Source organism: Papio anubis, chromosome 3 (assembly GCF_008728515.1).
Source record: "Papio anubis isolate 15944 chromosome 3, Panubis1.0, whole genome shotgun sequence".
Taxonomy (NCBI): domain Eukaryota; kingdom Metazoa; phylum Chordata; class Mammalia; order Primates; family Cercopithecidae; genus Papio; species Papio anubis.
Genome location: NC_044978.1, coordinates 127195018 through 127210304, shown reverse-complemented (window position 1 = coordinate 127210304; position 15287 = coordinate 127195018). Strand labels below are relative to the sequence as shown.

At 43.5% G+C, this 15287-nt stretch overlaps 1 pseudogene; it reads right to left on the bottom strand.

The window, feature by feature from the left end:
- Window positions 1-12920: 12920 nt before the first annotated feature.
- LOC110743263 lies at window positions 12921-14957 on the bottom strand (annotated as a pseudogene).
- Window positions 14958-15287: the final 330 nt, after the last annotated feature.

Below are 15287 nucleotides of genomic sequence, written 5' to 3'. Positions count from 1 at the left end.
CTGGGCAGACTCCTACCCCAAGGCCTTTGCATTTACTGTTCACTTTGTCTGGAAAGTTCTCCCCAGATCATGTCTTACTCCTTCACTGCAGAACCTTTCTTAAATGTCACCTTCCCTAAGAAGCTTTTCTTAGCCACCTTCAAAAATCTCACATATACCACCCATACTTCCTGTCCCCTTGCTTTTTTTTTTTTCTTTTTCTCTTCAGCTCTTAGCATTAGCAACCTAAAATATATCTTACTTGATTTAAATTGCTCTCATAGACAGCAGGCTATAGGGCAGACAGTCATTTGTATATGTGGGTGTGGGCAGCAGTAAATATAAAATTGCATGATGACGAGGATGATGAAGATGATGCAGCTAACAGCACTTACATATGCCAGGCACTGACAAGCATAGGAAAAATTATTTAACTGTTTACTCAGCAAATACTGAGTCACTGAAAATGACTTGGGTCAGTTGTTGCAGCTGTAACTTTGCTATGGCAGCAGTGAGTTGAAGGGAAGAAGAATTAGGAACATAGTACCCTACTTTTGAGGAAATATGATTGGCTTTGATTTTAACAGAATAGACAGAGTTTAAATCTGTGTTGATTTCTGTTTTCTTACAGATATGACCCTATGTTTTAAAATGCTTAAAACAACCCTTTCCAATTAAAGAAGGGTGAGTACAATGTAGTTCAATTTTACAACATTCTCCTTAGTTTATGAAAGTTAAAAATGGAACAAATTTTTAAATCACTAAAAATCCTGCAACTTTTTTGTGATCCATGGGACAAGAGAACAGAACATTAGTTCATACACACTCAAAAAGCTTATTCTCAAAAAACTGCTTAAATGTAATTGAATTATTTTAATTCTTTTTCATTTTCCTTCCTTCTCCCAGTAGAAACACTGAAAAAATAATATAAATGGGTAAGGAACAGATTTTAAAAAAGAAAAAACGATCAAGTACATTATTAGTCTCTAGAATCACAGACTTACAACTCGAGTTGGAAAGACACACAGCAGTCATCCATCTAGATCAGGAGTGTCAGTCCCTGGGAGAGTTGAAAGGTGCATTGCAGGAGTTTGTGATAGTTGAAATGACCAGCATTGCCTTGGGAATTTGTTCAGTGGGGAGGGCCCTTGCCCTACTCTTCTGCGTCAAAGTCACTGTGAGTTTTTCAATAGAAATCATGTGAAAGAACTTTTTAAACTGTGGTCAATGATCTACCACAAATTCATGATGGGGGTGGAGATAGGATGGGAGCCACAGGGTCTAAAAAGTAAATGAATACAACTATTCCAGCTCTAACTGACCTGCCCTCTGAATTCCCAGAGCAGTTGGTGGGTGCCAGTGGAGCAGGAGTTATGAACCCCAGTCATGGCCATAGCTTGCCAGGGTTGGAATCTGCTTTTACACCTATCAGTTGGGTGACCTTGGACAAGTTCCCTGACCTCTCTGTGGCTCACTCAGGGACAATCATAATACCTTTCTCATGGATTTCAAAATGTTCTGTCTTCCCCTGTGAGAATGGAGATTTCATGATAAGAGGGACCTTGTATGTCTTACTCATTGAAATATCCCCAATATACCACATCACAAGGGCTGCCTCTCCCTCTTCCCGGATTTCTTTGCTAAATTGTTTAACGCCTCTACCAGATTTTTATAATCTGGCCTCACCCTACTGTTTCCTCCAACTAAAAGTACACCCTCCACCCTCTGGGCTGGTTCTCTCTCTAGGCTGGTGGGTGCCAGGGGAGCAGGAAGTAAGAAAGTTATGACGACAGCTTGCCAGGGTTGGAATCTGCTCTAACACCTGCCTACCAGTTGGGTGATCTTGGGAAAGTTTCCTGACCTTTCTGTGACTCAAATACTCAAATAGGTATAATCATAATACCTTTCTCATGGATTTAAAAATTATCTGTCTTCCCTTGCGAGAATGGAGATTTCATGATAAGTGGGACCTTGTTTGTCTTAATCATTGAAATACCCTCAATATACCACACTGTAAGCACTCAGTAAACATTTGTAATTTTTGTACATCAGGTGAACTAACATTAGAGTTATTTGTCAGACCTGGTGTTAGGTGCAACCATTAGAAATTATTAATGCTGTTCAACAACATATAAAACGTTGACTATGTAAGGTAACGTTATAAAAACATTTTCATGTACATATCATCAAAACTATATAAGAATATAAGTAATGCTACTTTCTGCCCACCGGGTGGCATCGCTCTGCAGGAGCAGTCACAGCTCTAACAACACTGGAGCTAACGCTGCCTTTTCGATAAAGGTGTTTTCTTCTACCTCTGGCTTGCCCTTTGCCCTTCTTTCCCGGGCAAAGCCAAGAACCCTCATAGACTAAGCTCCACTTTGGGGCTCATTTGTCCTGTATCAATGGTGACGCCTATTTCTTAGGGTTAATGTATAATTTAGAGACTATGCAACACATTTAATATAGGTGCTGGCATACAGTAACTAATTTTTAACTTTAGAAATGAATCAGGCCAGGAATGGTGGCTCATGCTTGTAATCCCAGCACTTTGGGAGGCTAAGGCAGGTGGATCACTTGAGGTCAGGAGTTTGAGACCAGCCTGGCCAACATGGTGAAACCCCATCTCTACTAAAAATACAAAAAATATTAGCCAGGCGTGGTAGCACACGCCTGTAATTCAATCCCAACTACTCAGGAGGGTGAGTGAAGCATGAGAATTTCTTGAACCTGGGAGGCGGAGGTTATACTAGACTTCTTTTTTAAAATCTACTTTTTTCACTTAATATTTTCCCATGTCATTAATGCTTCTTTCAATATATTGGTGTTTTTCGGCTGCATAGGTTTTTATCATATGTATCCACTGCAATTTAATTAATCCTGTCATTGAACACATAGCATTTCAATATTTGCATTTTTTCCTTCTTACAAGCACTAGGGCCATGAATAGATTTGTATCATTGGGCATATCTGTGAATATTTCCTTAGGAAAAATCCTAGAAGCAGAATGTCTTCGTGTATGTGCATGTACATTTCCAGGGACTGGAGGGTAGGTATGGAGGGTGGAGTATGGTGGTATGCACATTTTAAAGGTTTTGGATTCATTTTCTCAGATTACCTTACAGAAAGGTGCACATTACTAATAGCAGTGCATGAGAGCCTCTTTCTCAGACCTTGGCCAATATGAAGAGACACTATTTTTAAAACCTTGACACGTAGGCAAGAATAATACGTGGTTTCCCTCACAACTCTGTGATTATTAAAGTAGTTGATCTTTTTCAAAGTGTTTATAGAGCATTTTAATTTCTTCTTTGTGAGTTGCTTTCATGTCTTTGCCCATTTGGTTATTGCTGTTGATGTATGCTGTCTCGTTCATTGGTTATATCCCCAAGATCTGATATCTGACATACTTAGACTTGTGCTCTCATTTTACAAGATCATCATTTTATTAATTGTGATGGGATTTTGGATTTCATGCTTTATACTGAACTATCTCTTCCATGGAGAAGGCAGCATATTTAACATTTTTATAGTTGTTCCAATTAATATATATTATTCAGACAGTCATCAAACATTTGTTGAACATCTATGTGCAGGCACAGGCTAGTTGCTGCAAACGCAGAGATGAATTAGACAGTTTCTATCTTCAATAAGCTCAGAATCAGTAGCTGGGATTACAGGCGTGTGCCACCATGCCTGGCTAATTTTTGTATTTTTAATAGAGACAGGGTTTCACCATGTTGGCCGGGCTGGTCTCCAACTCCTGACCTCAAGTGATCCGCCCACCTTGGCCTCCCAAAGTGCTGGGATTACAGGCATGAGCCACTACGCCTGGCCTCTCTCTCTTTCTTTCTTTCTTTTTGTAGAGACAGGGTCTTGCTTTGTTGCCCAGGCTGGTCTTGAACTCCTAGGCTCAAGCAGTCCTCCTGCTTCAGCCTCCCAAGGTGCTGGGGTTACAGACATGAGTCACCTCACTCAGCATAAATACTTTTTTTTTGCCAAATAAAATCGTACATAAAACCCCAACAAATGCATACAGATGGAAATCAGAGACAGTGCCCTTAAACTTTGCCTTCCTTTCTTTTAGGATTGTCACAGAGCCCAGTTTGAAAACTCTCTCTTAGAGATAAGAATGAACATTGAAGTCCCTACCGTTACTAACTGAATGACTTAGAGTGAACTATTTAAACCTCTCCAGCCAGTTTCTTTATATCTAAAATGAGGATTAAAATAGTGTCTTCCACATGCTAGTGTTTTAAGAATTGCGTGAGAAAATGATCTCATCTAAACTCCTGACTTTAAATGTTATCTGTACCCTGATTACTCGCAAATGTGCACCTCCAGCCTTAACTTCCCTTTTGAACTTGCACTTGGCAGAAGTGAATATTGAACTACCTACTTGATATTTCAACATGAATGCCAAATAGGCACCTCCAATTCAATATATTGTGACCTCCTGACCTCAGCCTCAAACCTCCTCCTCCCACCCTCCTCGCCATCTCATTAATGGTATCTACTTTTCCTTTTGCTCCGACCAAAACCTTGGAATCAACCATAATGCCTTTTTCCCACATTCCATATTCAAGACATTAGAAAAGACTGTTGGTTCTACCTTCAAAACACATGCAGAATCTAATCTTTTCCTACCACCTCCTCAGCTGCCACCCTGGCCAAGTCCCCATTTTCTCCCCACTGGATTAATGCAATAGCATCCTAACCGGTCTCCCTCCCTCTCCCTTGCCCCCTTTCATGTGTCCTCACCATAGCAGCCAGGCTGATCCTGCTACAACCAAAGCCAGCGTATGTCATGCCTCTACTCAGAACCTCCCCATTTCACACGTCCCCGTTTCTCCCAGCGTAAAGCCAAAGCCCTCAGCATGGCTGAAGGACCCTCAGTGAGCTGGCTCCTGCTGCCTCCTGGCTCTTCATCCACTCCCTCCCTCGCCAGTGCTGTTGCAGCCTTCTGGCCTCATTGGGCTTCCTGAAATGCTTTCTCAGATGTTGCCATGGCTACTTCCTCACCTCCTTCAGTATTTGCCTAAAGGTCACCAACTCAGTGAAACCGTTGTCTTCATTTTCTAAAACTTAACACATAAGATTACACAAACTTCTTTTTCTCTCTCGCTGCTTTATTTTTCTCTGTATTAAAACGTATGATATGCAGTCATGTGTCACTTACAGATGGAGATACTTTCTGAGAAATGCATCATTAGGCAATTTCATCCCTGTGCAAATGTTATGGAGTTCATGTACACAAACCTAGATGGTCTAGCCTACTACACACCTAGGCTACGTGGTATATAGTCTATTGCCCCTAGGCTACAAACCTGTGCAGCATACCTACTTCATGCTGTAGGTAATTGTAACATAATGGTAAGTATTTGTATATCTAAACATATTTAAACACAGAAAAGGGCTGGGTGTGGTGGCTCACACCTGTAATCCCACCACTTTGGGAGGCCACGGCAGGAGGATCACTTGAACCCAGAAGTTCAAGACCAGCCCAGGCAACATGACTAAACCCCATCTCTATAAACAATACAAAAATTAGCTGGCTGTGATGGCACATGGCTGTAGTCCCAGCTACTTGGGAGGCTGAGGTGGGAGGAATACTTGAACACAGGAGGTAGAGGCTGCAGTGATCACAACACTGCACGCCAGTTTGGACAACAGAGTGAGACCTTGTCTTAAAAAAAAAAAAAAAAAAGAAACACAGAAAAGGTACTGTGAAAATACAATATAATCTTATGGGACCATTGTCCTATAACTTGTTTTACTTATTTTCTTTGGTGTGTGTCCTCACTAACAGGAACCTAACTTCATGAGGGCACAGCTATTTTCTGTTTGAATCATCATACCTTATTTCCAGTGTCTGGAATACTGCCCAGTACATAGTAAGTTCTCAATAAATATTTGTGGAATGAATCACATATATAAAGCTTTTGATAGCATAGTATGTGATTCATTGCCTTCAGGCATTTTTGGCACTCTTTTTCTTCTCCAGAGGATTTATCTTTCCGGAAACCTTCTATGAGGAACTATTCACTTAAGAGGAAGCTGATTTTTCAGGTTCTATTTCAGGAGAACAATTTTAACATTCAGTTTCTAAGCCTGAGTTTCTTAAATGGTGTCAATTTAGGGTGTAGGGGAAAGGTGGAGACAAACTGTGGAGAATTTGTAAAAATTATAGATGAATTTTAAGACGGATATCCCACCAGCAACAGTGACTCAGATGTGTCTCAAAAAATAAAAAAAACAAGGCCAGGCACAGTGGCTCAGGCCTGTAATCCCAGCACTTTGGGAGGCTGAGTAGGGTGGATCGCCTGAGGTCAGGAGTTCAAGACCAGCCTGGCCAACATGGTGAAACCCTGTTTCTACTAAAAATACAAAACTTAGCCTGGCGTGATGGCAGATGCCTGTAATCCCAGCTACTCAGGAGGCTGAGGCAGGAGAATCGCTTGAACCCGGGAGGCAGTGATTGCAGTTAGCTGAGATCATGCCACTGTACTTCAGCCTAGGGGACAGAGCAAGACTCCGTCTCAAAAAATACATAAATATTTAAAAATATATATATCTAGGGATATCCTCCCCATTAATAAAGTATAAATTCAGTGTAAAGAAATGGAAAGTAGTGCATGCAAATGTTAACTAGATTTATATTTGTTTACCTGGTTTAAAACTCTTGAACAATCTTGAAAATTCAAGTTAGTAATTTTTTTCTTAGGCAGCATTGGCATAGTAACAAACTGAAATAATCATGGCTTTTACTTGCTTTATACTTAAGCAATAGAAATGTCAACACAGCATCTGTGAAAGAATTATTGGGATCAGAGGTCATGTCCCATTGCAGGAATGCCTCATAAACATAAATTGCTCTCGGTTTACGTCATTTCCTTGAAGAGAGGAAAGTGTTAAAGACACACTTTAGAATCTGGAGAAAGTTTATGGCTCTGGTCAGTATTTTTTAAACACTGCTAAAAATACACACTGAATATTTTATTTTATTTTATTTTTGAGACACAGAGTCTCACTCTGTGTCCCAGGCTGGATGCGGTGGCAAGATCTCGGCTCACTGCAACCTCTGCCTCCAGGATTCAAGCGATTCTTGTGTCTCAGCCTACCAAGTAGCTGGCATTACAGGTGCCTGCCACCACGCCTGGCTAATTTTTGTATTTTTAATAGAGACAGGGTTTCACCATGTTGGCTAGGCTGGTTTCGAACTCCTGACCTCAGGTGACCTGCCTGCCTTGGCTTCCCAAAGTGCTGGAATTACAGGCATGAACCACTGTGCCGGGCCAAAATACACACTGAATATTTTAAACAAATCCACTTAAAAACATGTTACAAATAAAAAAACTTTTAGCACAGATTAATTAATTACTAATTGAAAATTGTTAAGATCTCTGACACATGGTGAAGAATGCAGGGAAAGGCATACAATTTTATAATTTTTCCTCATTCATGTATTTATGTTTCTGATTTTCTTCATTCTGTTTTTAACTGGTCTTTATGTGTACATAGATAGGCTCTCCTTTAAAATAAAATGTGAATGAAGTTACACTAACACACGTGAATGTGTTCCAAGAAGATGGAACAGCAAGTGTATAAGCCTTGACACAGGGATGAATGAAGCAGATTCAGGTAACAAGAAGGCCAGATTTCTAGTCTTGTTTCCAAAGTCCATAGCCATCCCACATTATAGCGAATGGTGGTGAAGATGTAGAGTAACTGGAACTCTTATACATTGCTGGTAGAAATGCAAAATGGTATTGTCACTTTGGAAAACAGTTTGGCAATTTCTTTCTTTTTTTTAAGACAGAGTCTTGCTCTGTCACCCAGGCTGGAGTGCAGTGGCATGATCTCGGCTCACTGTAACCTCCGCCTCCCAGGTTTAAGCGATTCTCCTGCCTCAGCCTCCCAAGTAGCTGGGACCACCCACCTCGAACTCCTCAAGTGATTCACCCACCTCGGCCTCCCAAAGTGCTGGGATTACAGCTGTGAGCCACCGCGCCCAGCCTGGCTTGGCAATTTCTTATCGTTGACTATGCACTGAGTATATGACTCAGCTTTACCCACGAGGAAAGAAAATTTATGTTCACACAAAAACCTGTCCATGGATGTTATTAATAGCTTGATTCATTATAATCCCAAATTGGAAAAAAAGATAAAACTTTAATGTCCTTCAACTGGTGAAAGAATAAACAAACTATGATACATAGTTTGTTTCGTATGTATAATGAAATACTATACAGCAATAAAGAGGAACAGCCAGCTGATATATGTAGCAAAATGCATGAATCTCAAATGCATTATGCTAGGTGAAGGAAGGCAGACCCAGAAAACTATATACTACATGATTCCATTTGTGTGATAATCTGAAAAAAGCAAAACTATAAGGACAGAAAACAGATCAGTGGCTGCCAGGGACTGGAGGTCAGAGGAGTATCTGACTACAAAAGGGAAAGAGGAGATTTTGAAGGATGATGGAACTGTTCTATATCTTGATTGCAATGGTTTTACATAGTTACAGGCATTTGCCCAAACTCTTACGATTGTACCTACACACAAAAGGTGAATTTTACTGTATGCTAACCATACCACAATTTTTAAAAAGTGAACAAAAGTCATTTTTACCAAGTTAGGGTGAGAATAATCAAAACACAATTATATTGTTGCCATCCTAATTAAGTTAGGGGCTAAATTTTCATTGCTGTAGATATGCCTGCATATGGAGTTGTGTTCTGGAAAAACCAATTCTCTTCTGAAACCTACAGTCCTTCACGTAATCAATATTTATCAAGTACCTATTATATGCCATACACTATTCTAGGTTCTGAGGATACCTCAATGAACAAGACATATCCCTACCCTCCTAGAACTTGCATTTTAATAATAAGTGAATAACTCTGTAGGTAAATAAGTACATAGGCTACTTTAAGTAATATAACATGGTGGTAAGTTGTTATAAAGAAAACTAAAGCCTGGTGAAAGAGAGTTTTGGGGAAATGAGACTATTTTTGATAGAGTACTAAGGAGGGATTTCCGAGTGACAGTTGAACAGAGGTTTAATTGATGTGATGGAGGAAGTTATGTGAATACCTGACGGAAGAGAGTTCCAGGAAGGAGGAAAAGCAAGTGTATCAGCCTTGAAACAGGAATGAATCAGGCAGATACAAGGAACAACAGAAAAGTTGGATTTCTGGTCTTGTTTCCACAGTCCATTACCATGCCACGCTAAATGGAGATAATTTTTAATTTATACTTATCATAATAGTAAAATCCCAGGGAAAATTTGTTTATTCCTCCCAAAATGACAACTTGAAGGTACCATAATGCACAACTACTGTCCAAAAAAAAGTGGGAAACTACAAATTTGCCAGTGTTCTCAGTTGTAAACCGCTCAGTTTAGGCACACATTTTCTCTAGAGGACATTAGAAAACTCACAGAAATGCTGGGAAAGCTGAGGAACCAGTGTGCTAGTTATTAATTTATTACCTCTTAGCTCTCAATCCGTCCTTCATTATCTACTCTGCAATAGTGGAGTTGAATCCTGTAGACATTTCTCCTTTGCAGTGAGCGGGGTGTCAGACTTTTTCAGTAGAGGGCGCTAGAGGGACACTGCGGGAGGAATGGGCTTCTTCCTGGTCAGGTGTGCTTCCCCTCCTGGCTGTATGCAACATATGGCAGGGACATCCAGTAATGCTCCTCCCCAACTATTACAGGCTAAATTGTGTCCCCCCAAAATTCATGTTGACATCCTAACCTGCAGTACCTCAGAATGCTACTGTGTTTGGAGATAGGGTCTTTAAAGAGGTGATTAAGGTTAAATGAGGTCACCAGTGTGGGCCCTAATCTGATATGCCTCGTGTCCTTACAAGAAGAGATGAGGACACAGACTCACACAAAAGGAAACATGTGAAGGCACTGGGGGAAGACAAGCCAAGGAAAGATGTCCCCAGAAGAAACCAGCCCCGCCAACACCTTGATCTTGGACTTCTAGCTGCAGATTGTGAGGAAATACATTTCTGTTGCTGAAGCCCCCCAGTCTGTGGTCCTCTGTTGTGGGAGACCTAGCAAACTAACATACCAGTGTGCACAGAGAGGGCACAGTCCCTTGGTAAGCCAGCAGCTCCAGCTCTGTGACCACCCGGCTGCAGCCCTCCTAACACCAGGCCTCATGACAAGCAGTCAGTAAAGGGGTTCTTGATGCCCTCAATCTTTGCACAGGTCCATCTGCCAGCCTCAGCCCTCCTACACCTTGGAGTGGTTTGCCAATCTTCCCACGTACATTCCGGAGACATGTTTCCCACTTGCTGGTCCTAACTGTGGTTTTCTGGCCAGCTTCTGTCCCCCTACTCCCTAGAAGAATATTACCTGCCTGTCCAGTGACTTAGACTGGCTCTGGCCTGGGTCAACCCAGCAAACTTGTCCACCCTCCAGTGGACTGCAGCCACTCCTTCTCCAGCAGAACTTGAATTCCAGCTTGACGAGAAGAATCCCTTCCAAGTTTGCTTCTTCCTCAAGTACTTTTCTCAGCTCTAGAGTACTCTTTTTTTTTTTTTTTTTTTTGAGACGGAGTCTCGCTCTGTCGCCCAGGCTGGAGTGCAGTGGCCGGATCTCAGCTCACTGCAAGCTCCGCCTCCCGGGTTCACGCCATTCTCCTGCCTCAGCCTCCCGAGTAGCTGGGACTACAGGCGCCCGCCACCTCGCCCGGCTAGTTTTTTGTGTTTTTTAGTAGAGATGGGGTTTCACCGTGTTAGCCAGGATGGTCTCGATCTCCTGACCTCGTGATCCGCCCGTCTCGGCCTCCCAAAATGCTGGGATTACAGGCTTGAGCCACCGCGCCCGGCCAGCTCTAGAGTATTCTTTAGCATTCTGCTTACCCCTTTTAGTTATTTCCCTCCTCTAGTTAATAATTCTATTTGTTAAACTTTCCCTGTTCAAATTATACTCCGATTCTGGACTAGTACAGAATCCAACTGCCACAAAATGGTGCTGGGAGTACTCCTAGGAGATAGACCTGTGGAGACGAGATCTGAGGGTTGACCCTGTCCTTGGAGTTCAGCACAGCACTGAGCTCCTTAGCAATGGGAAATGGGAAGCTAGTGACCCATGGCGTGCAAGGACATCACACATCAAGCTAGCACTTGTGGCTAATTGTAATGAAGTTGTAACTGAAGCAAGAGTCTTAGGAGCCCAAATGGCAGTTGCAACTAACTGTTGTGGCAGTACATGATGACTATAAGGGATGTGCTGTGAGACGGACTTTTCTGAGCATACTTGAGTATTAACAGAAAGAAAAATGACAAGCCCAAATCCTTTAACTCTCAGCTCAAGTCATCGTTAGAGGACCACAGAGCTTTGAGGATAGCCCTAAAAGAATCTTTTATTGCTCACAGCCAGAGGGCTGGTACTGCTAAAAAATTAAACATACAATTTAAGAGTGTGGGTTGCTGACTTAAACAATAGTTGAATGTATAGTTTTGAGCTTCCCTCTCCTGTGGAAGTAGCTTGCTCTCGGTAGAAGACTAGTCTTCCTCTGCTTAAATATCTGTGATAAGCTCATCTGGAGACAAATGCCTTAAAAGGAGTTACTCATTCTGCTCTAAATCTACCACAACCACCCCGTGTTGCCACTAGACTCATGATTATTGCCAAATCTCAGCACGTTCCAGTAGGACAGGGACCCACCATGACCCAGGAAGAAATAGTTTATACGCCAAAAGAATTGCCACACTTTTCTAATGTGTATCTTCAGAGACCTGGGGAACATGTGTGGAAGTACATCCTAAAGATGTTCAAACAAGAATAATGGAATAGAACACTAGAGCAGGCTAAATTCATTCACATGAGCGCACTTACTAGAGAGCTTTCCTGGCACAATATGGAAGAGAGACTCCAAAGGCTTAGGGAGATAGGCATGTGGGACTGGATTTACCATGTGCAACCTGCACACCAACCTTCCGGCATGTTCCAGGAAAAGAACCAGGAGACAACTTCCTGCACTAAGGCACCTGCAGACTGGAAAAGCTCTGTGGGTGTCTCTTTTGCAGGTTGAGGTGAAAAAACCCTCAACCCTGGTCTGGAGGGCCTGGAACTCCAGCTCACGCCCACCACAGTGTGAGTGATGAGGAAAGCACAAGGCAACTGGATCCAGTGGCAAATCTGCCATTTTAGGGGGGTTATTATCTTGTCTTTTCTTCTTTGAGAAAAGAGGCTTCTAGGAAGCTGTACCTGGTGCCTGTTTGTTCGTGATGCTACTGCACTGATAAACTCAGACCTTCCTAGGTGGGCATGTAAGACCTGCTTATCCCCCAGCTAGGGTGACCAAACCTCCTGGTTTGCCAGGGCATGGGAGTTTCTGCACTAAACTATGAAAATCCCGGGCAGACCAGCATCCCCAGAATCCGGCAGTCCAGCCACCACTCAGCTGCTGCGTTGTTTGGGAGGGAGGACAGCAAAACAGTACAGTGATTTGCTCAAATTTTCTCTCTACTATTTTGAATCTATTAGACAAACTACAGAGACTTTTGGCTCCACTTCAGGATAGAATCAGGTATGTTAATGTAAGTGTAATTTTTTTGTAAAGCATACATACTTTCGAGTCTACGTATTATTTGGCCATTTGTGTAGATTCCAATTAGAAGATGGTGGAACATTTACCATAAGCTCAATAGATAGAAAGTTCATTGAGGCAGCCTCGTGGCCCAGAACTACATAAGGTCTGTGATACATTTTCTTTGTAAATAAACCTGAGTTAAAAATAACTTTATGGCACCTCTGCTTCTCAAAGCGGTTCATGCCTATAATCCCAGCACTTTGAGAAGCAGAGGCAGTGGATCACTTGAGCCCAGGAATTCAAGACCAACCTGGGTACCCCAAGGAGGTAAAATAGAGTTAAGAGTGGAGCCTGCGACTCCTGACCACCTATGGTCAAATCCCTGCTCTGCGTCTTCCTTAGGAGTGGTGGCTTTATAATTGTCAACTTGGCTAGACTTGGCTAGACTGAACTACATGTCCCAGAATTCTCCTGCCTGCATGGCTCTGGTTAGGGTGGACCACCAGAGACATTCTTCAATCAAGGCCCTCTGCATCTGTAAAGTTATTAAGTCTGAAAACTGGGTAAAAGGCTGTGAATTCCACTATAATGATGCAAGCTACATTTTTGACTACCCATCCATTTTGTTCCTAGGAACACTGTGATCAATTACCACCCCAGGCCTTTGTGAGCTAATGCAACTGGTTAGCAATATGTTCCTGCTGCCCTGTATTGTAAATATGCCCACGCTTCTTGTCTTTGGTGGTTAAACGCAGTCACTTTGACTCTGCCTCTCTGGATTCTCTGGGATTCTATTTCTTTGTAAATAAACCTGAGTTAAAAATAACTTTATGGTTGGGTGTGGCGGTTCATGTGGTGGTGCATGCCTGCGAGTCAGGAGTCATTCCTCATTCACAGTAGGGACAATTTGCATTTATGGAAAGCAAACTGGAGGGGTGGCCTGAGCCCACACTGCCCATGGTAATGACTCCTTGCAATGCGAATAACCAAGGTGAGGCAGGTTGGGCAGGTTTTATCCTCCCCACAAAGGCAAGCCTTTGTTCCACAGCCGGCACCTGGCAGAGTGGGAGAGATGGCAGAACCAGAGCTTCTCATTTCCCTCCATCAGGCTAGAGTAGGTCAGTGGGATCATGGACCGAAAGAAGACATTGAATGGGCTGGTCTGTCACTCAGAAATGGGGTCCTGGAGCTGGAGTGGCATGGGTTGGGTGGGGAGAGTAGGTGGTATGGCCCCCCCAACCAGACAACTAGAACCAACCTCCCCCTTAGCTGCCCACCCCCAGTGAGTTCTGCCTCAGCTTCCTGCGAAAGCCCTTGTAGGATGCCCTCTAGGGCAAGACTTCTGGAGGGGGTGGCCCTGCCCTGAGCCATCCTCACCTGAGGGTAGAGCAGTTCGTGGGTGCAAAGGGCATCTTGCTGACTGCGCCCATCTGCTGCTTCTGCCGCACCTCTACCAGCAGCATTGTCCCTGGCTGACCACTGGCAGGGCATGTAACCCATTGCCACATTCTTCTTCAGGTTGGGCAAGGGACAGCCACTGGTCACAGTACCAGTCATGGACCCTCAATGCTCAGGTGGGACTGTGTGCCTGCATCAGGGCCCCCTCACACATCAACCCCACACGTCTCCACTGCACTTCCCCTTCAGCTGGGGACCAGTGACCTTGGCTCCAGGGAAGTCAAGAGCAGCTTGGTGGCGCTTCCCCAATGTCCAACTGAGGCTGCCCTCCACAGGGGTAGTGTGTTCATCAGTGTCACTCCCATACAGCCAGAGGCCCGCCTCCAGGCACAAGCTGCCAGCACTGCCAGCTTCGCCTCTGGGTTTTTCAGAAGAGCTGATGCCGGGTGAACTGCCCCCACTGCTGGCACCAAGATGTCCATGCCATTCTCTCCTGTGCAGCCACAGTGGGTAAGGTGGCGGCCAGACATGTCAAACACCTCCATCACAGCACTAGTCATGAAGGCAGTTTCCTCAGGTCAGCTGCCGCGCCGGCCTATAGCACCTGAGCCACAGGGGGCCCTTGCAGGGCTAGCAGGGCAGTATCTACCACCTCCAGGCCCACATCTCTGCCCTGCCTCTGAAGTTCTCTGACCTTGACCTGCATGAAGGCCAAGTCTTTTTCCCAGCAGCCAGTGTTGGACATCACATATAGATGCCCCTCAGAAGTGCTGGTCACAATCAAGCCATCGGTAAACAGCAACAGTGTCCTCTGGTTTGGCCTTAGCTCGGCAATGTCTCCAACCACTAGACTCTGCGTCAGCTTCACCGGGTCGCCACCATGTATCTTGGTCTGTGCACAACTAAGTGGATGACACAAGACAGGAGGGAATGCCTGCAGGAGAAAACCCCGATGGGCCACTGTGCTCACAGCCCACTGCATTGTCGCCTCTGATGGGTGCAGACGGTGCACAGAGGCCACCACTCTGCCACACACGCTGGGAGATGTAGTTCTTAGTATATTTAAACACCAGCAAAAACTACAGTTATTAAAGGGAACAGGTAAGTATATAGATAAACTTAATGCACAGGAGGTGAGGAACTCTCTTTTAGACTTTCTTTCAAACACTGCCCACAGAGCGCTTTTTTCTTTAAAAAAAAATTATTGTGCTCTCTTTTTTTTTTTTTTTTAAATTATACTTGAAGTTCTAGGGTACACGTGCACAACGTGCAGGTTTGTTACATAGGTATACCTGTGCCATGTTGATTTACTGCACCCATTAACCGGTCATTTACATTAGGTATTTCTCC